Here is a 6,078-nt window from a genome sequence, read left to right as displayed (position 1 = left end):
AGGCAGGAAGCATCTAGTAGTGGACTGGCTTGGCACAGTGTAAGAGTCTGTTGTCAAAAGATTCTCTGTAAAAAATAGTCTGTGGTCTTTTAGGCTTATACCCTTGGGCTTCGTTGGTACTTTGGAGGTTGCTACTGGTGAGAGATGGCAGGCTGCAGTTAAGATGGTGCACGTAGGGCTTGATTGCAGACCTGCTGGATAAGAACTGTGGGTTGTAGGTTAGCTTTAGAACAACATGCATCATCATTCAGTCTTGGAAATTCCTGTGCCCATCAAATTTGGGGAACATTCGGTGCGTTCATTTTGTTTAACTTTTTGGCGGGGTACAGGAAGGTGGCCTAGTTAGGGAGCAATGTTTAGGTGACGGTAAACATTTAGTCATGGAGCACCTGGGTTTTGTCTGGTTGGGTAATTTTGGTCAACATACCTTTGGGTGTTGAGAAGCTGTTCTGTGGCCCCGTGCAATATGGATGTGGCAATGACAGAGATTGGGCCTATTGCTTCCTTGGACAATGTTCATCAGGCCCTGTGCTACTTGAGTCGTAAAGCTGGATGCGGTGGTGAGCATACACGTGCGCTTATGTGGGGGCTGCAACGGTCTATTCTGCTGCCTGGGCATATCCTGGTGGAGTATACCTTTCAGCATCCCCCTCAATATCAGACCCCAGAGGGCTGGGACCACTTTCCTCCCCCCAACTGGTGGTATCACTATTCAGAACGGGACCACTTTCCCGCCAGTCACCCCACCTCTTCTTCGGATCAGGGATGCTTTGGGCCTGCTGTCCTCGGTGGCAATCACGGACTTCCTACCTGGTGACACGTAACGCCCGCTGCTTTGAAGGGGCATGATCCAATAGCAGACTTTGGCTGTTTTGGAATCACTGGGGGAAAGGAGGAGCCAAAATATCTTGCTTGTGACGGGAGTCAGGTGCGCAGCTGGAACTTGTGTTGCTGTGAATAACAAACTGAGATGGCTGATTGCCCTGGTGAACCTCTCTACTGACTTGGTGCCGAATTGTCACTTATCTGTGTGTGGACTGCTGGATTCTGAAGGGACACCACTATCCCTAGGGTATGGAAAACCTACCTTCTGGCACCGAGTGTCATCTCGTTTTGGAAATGAAAGGGGGCCTCTACTAGCTGGAGACCTAAAAATGTGGAGGAATGGAGTCGTTTTGACCTAGTCATAGGAACCCATCACCATTGGACCTGGGAGCCTGTCATTTTGCGCTGGTCGGAGGCCACCCTGCCCCCTGAGTTTTCTCCTAATGCTTTGCCACTAGTCTTTATTGTTGTGGCGAGCTGTCTGGTGTGGGTATGAAGTAGATGTGTCATATTTGTGATTTTAGGCTTGCTGAGCATTTGGATTGGGTGATTGTGTAAAGCTATTACCACTCCAGACTGTCATCCCTCTCTGCCATGGCTGTGGCCCCGGTGCTTGCTGGGCTGCCATGTGTTTGGTCAACCACTTGTTGCAGCAGTGTGTATGCTGACTGATTTCCTTGTGTCTGAATGTGCTGAACGCTGAGGTTGGTCTGGGTTTGGTTTTGTCAATGGGGATTCTGCGGGGACTAGCCAGGGCCTATTGATATTTGCTCATGATCAGCCTTCAGGTGGCAGCGGTCAACCATGTGGCTCATTCGGTGACAGTAGTAGAACCCTCTGAGGTTTGGCTGCTGCCAGCCCTGAAGTCTCTGCGGCTAATACTGGGTGGAAACCCTTTGGGGTTCAGCGGCGTAGCTCCCTTCGCAACTAGTGCTTCTAACACACTTGTGGTCAACGTGGCCCCTTCGTGAACAGTCTTTTTTAGCTTATGTTAGACCAGTTTAGCGGTGTCTCTACGGGCTTACTCCTGTTTTTCCCTGTCTTTCTTCTGTTTCTTCCAGTAGTAATGTAATATGTGGGTCGGTATCTGCTGCCAAGGTTTGGTGTCTAATCCTACTACACAATCTAGACCACTCTTCATTTAGGTGGGCAGTCTCTTCTTGAGGATGTTGTAGAAAAATGCAACCTCGGGGCCCGTGTCGGTCAAAGGCTGTCCTGTCTCTTGACACCACTGTTCCCTTATCCTGTTCAGTAAGTCGATCATGGTTTCTCCAGGTTTCATGCTCAGTGCCATCAATCCTCCTATGTTTGGTGGTCAGGGAATATTTCCCGGAGGGACGTCTAGATCTGCTGTCTGAATGAATTAAATGTGACACCCTCGTGCTCAGTGTTGGTCAGCGTGATGGTTGGGATTTGGGCTCGGGGAAACATCGTGTTGGTCTGCTCTCCAATGAGGCTGCTGATCAGACTCTTGATATCGCCTATTGCGAGATTTAACACCACGCTGTTTTTCTCCAAACATGAGAGCCGTTTTCCTTCCCCTTCCCTCAGTGGAGGCAATTTGGTTCTGCACCTTTTCTTGTCCACAGGGGCCCATGGCACATGGATGGTCCCTGCCGGGCCTTTCTGTGACAACTGGCATTTGTGGGCTCAGAGCCTCTCCGCTGGCTTTTCTCCAACATATCGCTCCCATCTTCTCAGGCATTCCTGCATGTAGGGGAGTTCCACCTGGGCTCTCCTCCTGCGTGCTGGGTGCAGTCTTCCTTGTTGGCCATGTCCTTTGGTTCAAAGGATCCCTCTGGCCCGGGTCTATAGTACTGGCCCTTCCTTTCAGTGCAGCGGACTAGCAGGTGGCAGAATGGTCGCACAAAGATCTCACATTCTTCTTTTGCCACTATCTCTCTAGGGGTCAGTTTGTTTGGCCCGCACATTCAGGGGAGCAGCAGATGTCCATGTTGCTGCTCTCCTCGTGCATGCACAGAGGTGTCATTCTGCTTCTCGTCTGCCTTAATTGGGTTTGGGCTAGGCTACCCTGATCTTTTATTTCTTGGTCGGCCCCTCTCCTATGCTGATGATCTGGTGGTGCTCGTGTTCCTGATAGGGGCCCCCCTCTAGTTCTATTTCAGGCTCCTCTTTATATGGAACCCAGGGACTAGCTTGGCCCTCCTCCGGGGGATGGTGCATCTCTCTGTGTGCTTTTCAGTTGGAAGCTTTTACTCTCTCTATTCTCAACCCACACCTCATCTCTAATTCCCACTTAGGCTGCCTCCTTTACTCGGTGCTGTGCATGGTTCTTCGTTATTTATTCTGCTGCCTGGGCATATCCTGGTGGAGTATACCTTGCAGCATCCCCCTCAATATCAGACCCCAGAGGGCTGGGACCACTTTCCTCCCCCCAACTGGTGGTATCACTATTCAGAACGGCTATAAACCTCCCAGTTACCTTAGAGCGCTCTATTGGATGGGTTGGAGAAACAGTTCCCTGCGCTGCTGGAACCTGGTGGGTTGTATGCGACGGATGGGGGGGTCGAACCTCAGTGAATCCTGGCACTGAACTGATATGAAGCCAGGATTGTCTGCTGATCTGGCAACATCCCTGCCGTAAATCTTGTGGTTTGCTGCCCGGTGCAGGGCCCTTTGGCCGTCTCAACTGGCCTATTGGTGTAACCCAGTACAGGAACAGCAGGGATGGTAGGCATTAGAGTGAGCACCTCTGACCATGTGTATGGTGGGGGAGGTGCAGACGCCTTGCCTGCAGGCTCTGGGGCAGAATTGCAGGTCGAGGCCACCTCAAAGATGGCCCATAGTTCTAACAGTCACTTTCTTTTCACCTTCTTCTTCCCTACATACTTGGTCTGAATATGTATCCTTGTGTGTTCCATTATGTTAGTGTCAAAGGTTTCCCCTTCTGACCAGGGGAACCCATGCATCTTAGTGTGTGCGTACCATTCACAATAAAATATATTTAACTTTTTAGCCTGCATGGGGAACCTAGTTTACATATGGTCTATAGGTGACTCCATGATGGGTTCGGATCTTTTTTAAGGGCTAGTACAATTCTAACAAAAAAAGTCTTTTAAAACAAGCTCAAATACTACTCTGATTGAGAGGAAAATATGTACAAGGGATTATGCAGGCAAGGATTACTTTTACCATGAGTTCAGCTTAGAGCAACAATACATCAAACAAACTTAGAACGTAAAACAACACATATGGGGATTAGCAACCTTTAGGAAAGTGCAGTGGTTATATTACAAAACACTGTGAATTTTTAACAGATATGGAACAACAGTTTGCAGGAATGGTAACTTCTTCATACATACATTAATCCCTTAACAAGCCACAACGTTCAACATAAAACACAGTTGCAATGGTTTACCAGCACCACAACAGCAAGAATATCCAAAATCATTAATGTAATATCCAAACACTGCAATTATGAGAGAGAGAGAAAAAGAGGTGAGGGACAAAGAAAAGGAGGGAGAGAGAGTAAAAACTCATTGAAAAAATGGTAACTATGTCAAAAAAAAGCTTTTGCCTGCTCCAAGCACATGCTGCTCGATGACGCGGGGAGGCTCTGTGCGGTAGACAGAATTAAGTGAGCCCATGGTCTGTCAATATCAGCTCAGGGACAAAGATAGCAACAATTTACACAGAGAAGAAGGAGCAACTTGACAACTGCAGCCCCCTTGTGACCAAGCACAAGCTATACCTCCGAAACGACCAAATATTTCCCTAACATCCGAATTACACCCTATAGCACACCCAGGGTTCCAAGTGAAATAGCACCTCTCACTTCTTTCAGATACTTCCAGGGTTAAGAAACTGATAGCACTAAGAAAACTTCTTTAGACTAAAAAACAAGATTGAGATGCTGGTCCCATGTCACACACAGAGGTTAAGCACACCTTCTGTATCTCACCCAGCGGTCCAAGCGGCCCCTGTATCAAACCCAGAGACAAGCCTACCCTTTGTCTCACGCCCAGTGGTCCAATCAACAAATGAACCTCACATTTCCTAGTTTGCCAAATGTTGGGACTAAGGATCAAATGTAGTCTCTTACCCACTGACGGCAGAATCAGGGCAGATCACCTCCCTGTGGATTCAGCAAAACTTTCAGCAATTGCGTCTGCTCACAAATTTTTTGCTCAGAGATAAATCTGTACTGGCAGGTTCTTTTTCCTTAGGCTGCAGTCGGGCTCAAAGAATCAATTTCTCCCGGCTGACTCTCCAAAATGTTGCTTGAATATGAATTTACATTTGAAAAAATGAAAGACAAGAGGCATTTGGCAAAACAGGAACATTTGTTTAATTAAACACAGTGGCCAGAAGATCAGGCAACAGAGTCGGGGTCTGAAGACTGTCTCGAAGCACGTTTGCTTTGGCTGTCATTTTATACTTTACATGAAGTACCAATAAAGGATGTATGACGTAACAACGCGAGTCATTACAACGCGTGCAGTTACATCGCGGTCGTTACAACGACTGCGATGTTACTACGCTATGCCATTACAACGCAAGTCTGTACATCGACTTGCGCTAGATGGCGTGCTAACATTAGAAAAGCGTGATTTACTATTCCAACTCCAGTCGACTTAACAGTAGGGAAGGTGTTGGGATAGTAAACTACAGTATTTGTAATGTTAGCACGCCATCTAGCGCAAGTCGATGTAAAGACTTGCGTTGTAATGGCATGCGTTGTAAATCCATTTGCGTTGTAAAAGTTTAGTTATAATGGTAGTGCGTTGTAAAAGTTGCGTTGTTAAGGTTGTTTACCACCAATAAACAACGTATGCATTCCTTTAGTGACAGTAGTTAAGGCCTAGTCACAGGGCCACAAATTGGGGGTTTGATAAGAAGCGTAGGTGGGCCTCGTTCTTGTGTGAACATACTGCATGGCCAGTTGGTACATGTCCAGATGTCCAGATTGAAGAGTGTGTGATCACTGCGTGGAATATGCATGCTGTGTTGATTGGCTGCGTGTTACTAACTTATTGTGGCATCTGACTTCATGGTGTTGTTGAGAATGCACGCCCGTCCTGCCAAACATATTATACTGGGGCCAATCTTTTGAGACCATTGTGGTCTCACTGCTTATCTGTGGGATCAATCTAGATTTTCCTGTTTGTGCGTTCTGTCTAAGAGTTATGTGTTCCCCCCACCTGTGATCTGTCAATCAGTTGCTTCAGGCCTAGGTCGCAGGGCCTGCCTAACCACATATTTCTGACTCAGGGTTGAGGGGAAGGTCACATC

This window comes from Triturus cristatus, chromosome 6 (assembly GCF_964204655.1).
Source record: "Triturus cristatus chromosome 6, aTriCri1.1, whole genome shotgun sequence".
Classification (NCBI taxonomy): domain Eukaryota; kingdom Metazoa; phylum Chordata; class Amphibia; order Caudata; family Salamandridae; genus Triturus; species Triturus cristatus.
This window is presented reverse-complemented; position numbering follows the sequence as displayed.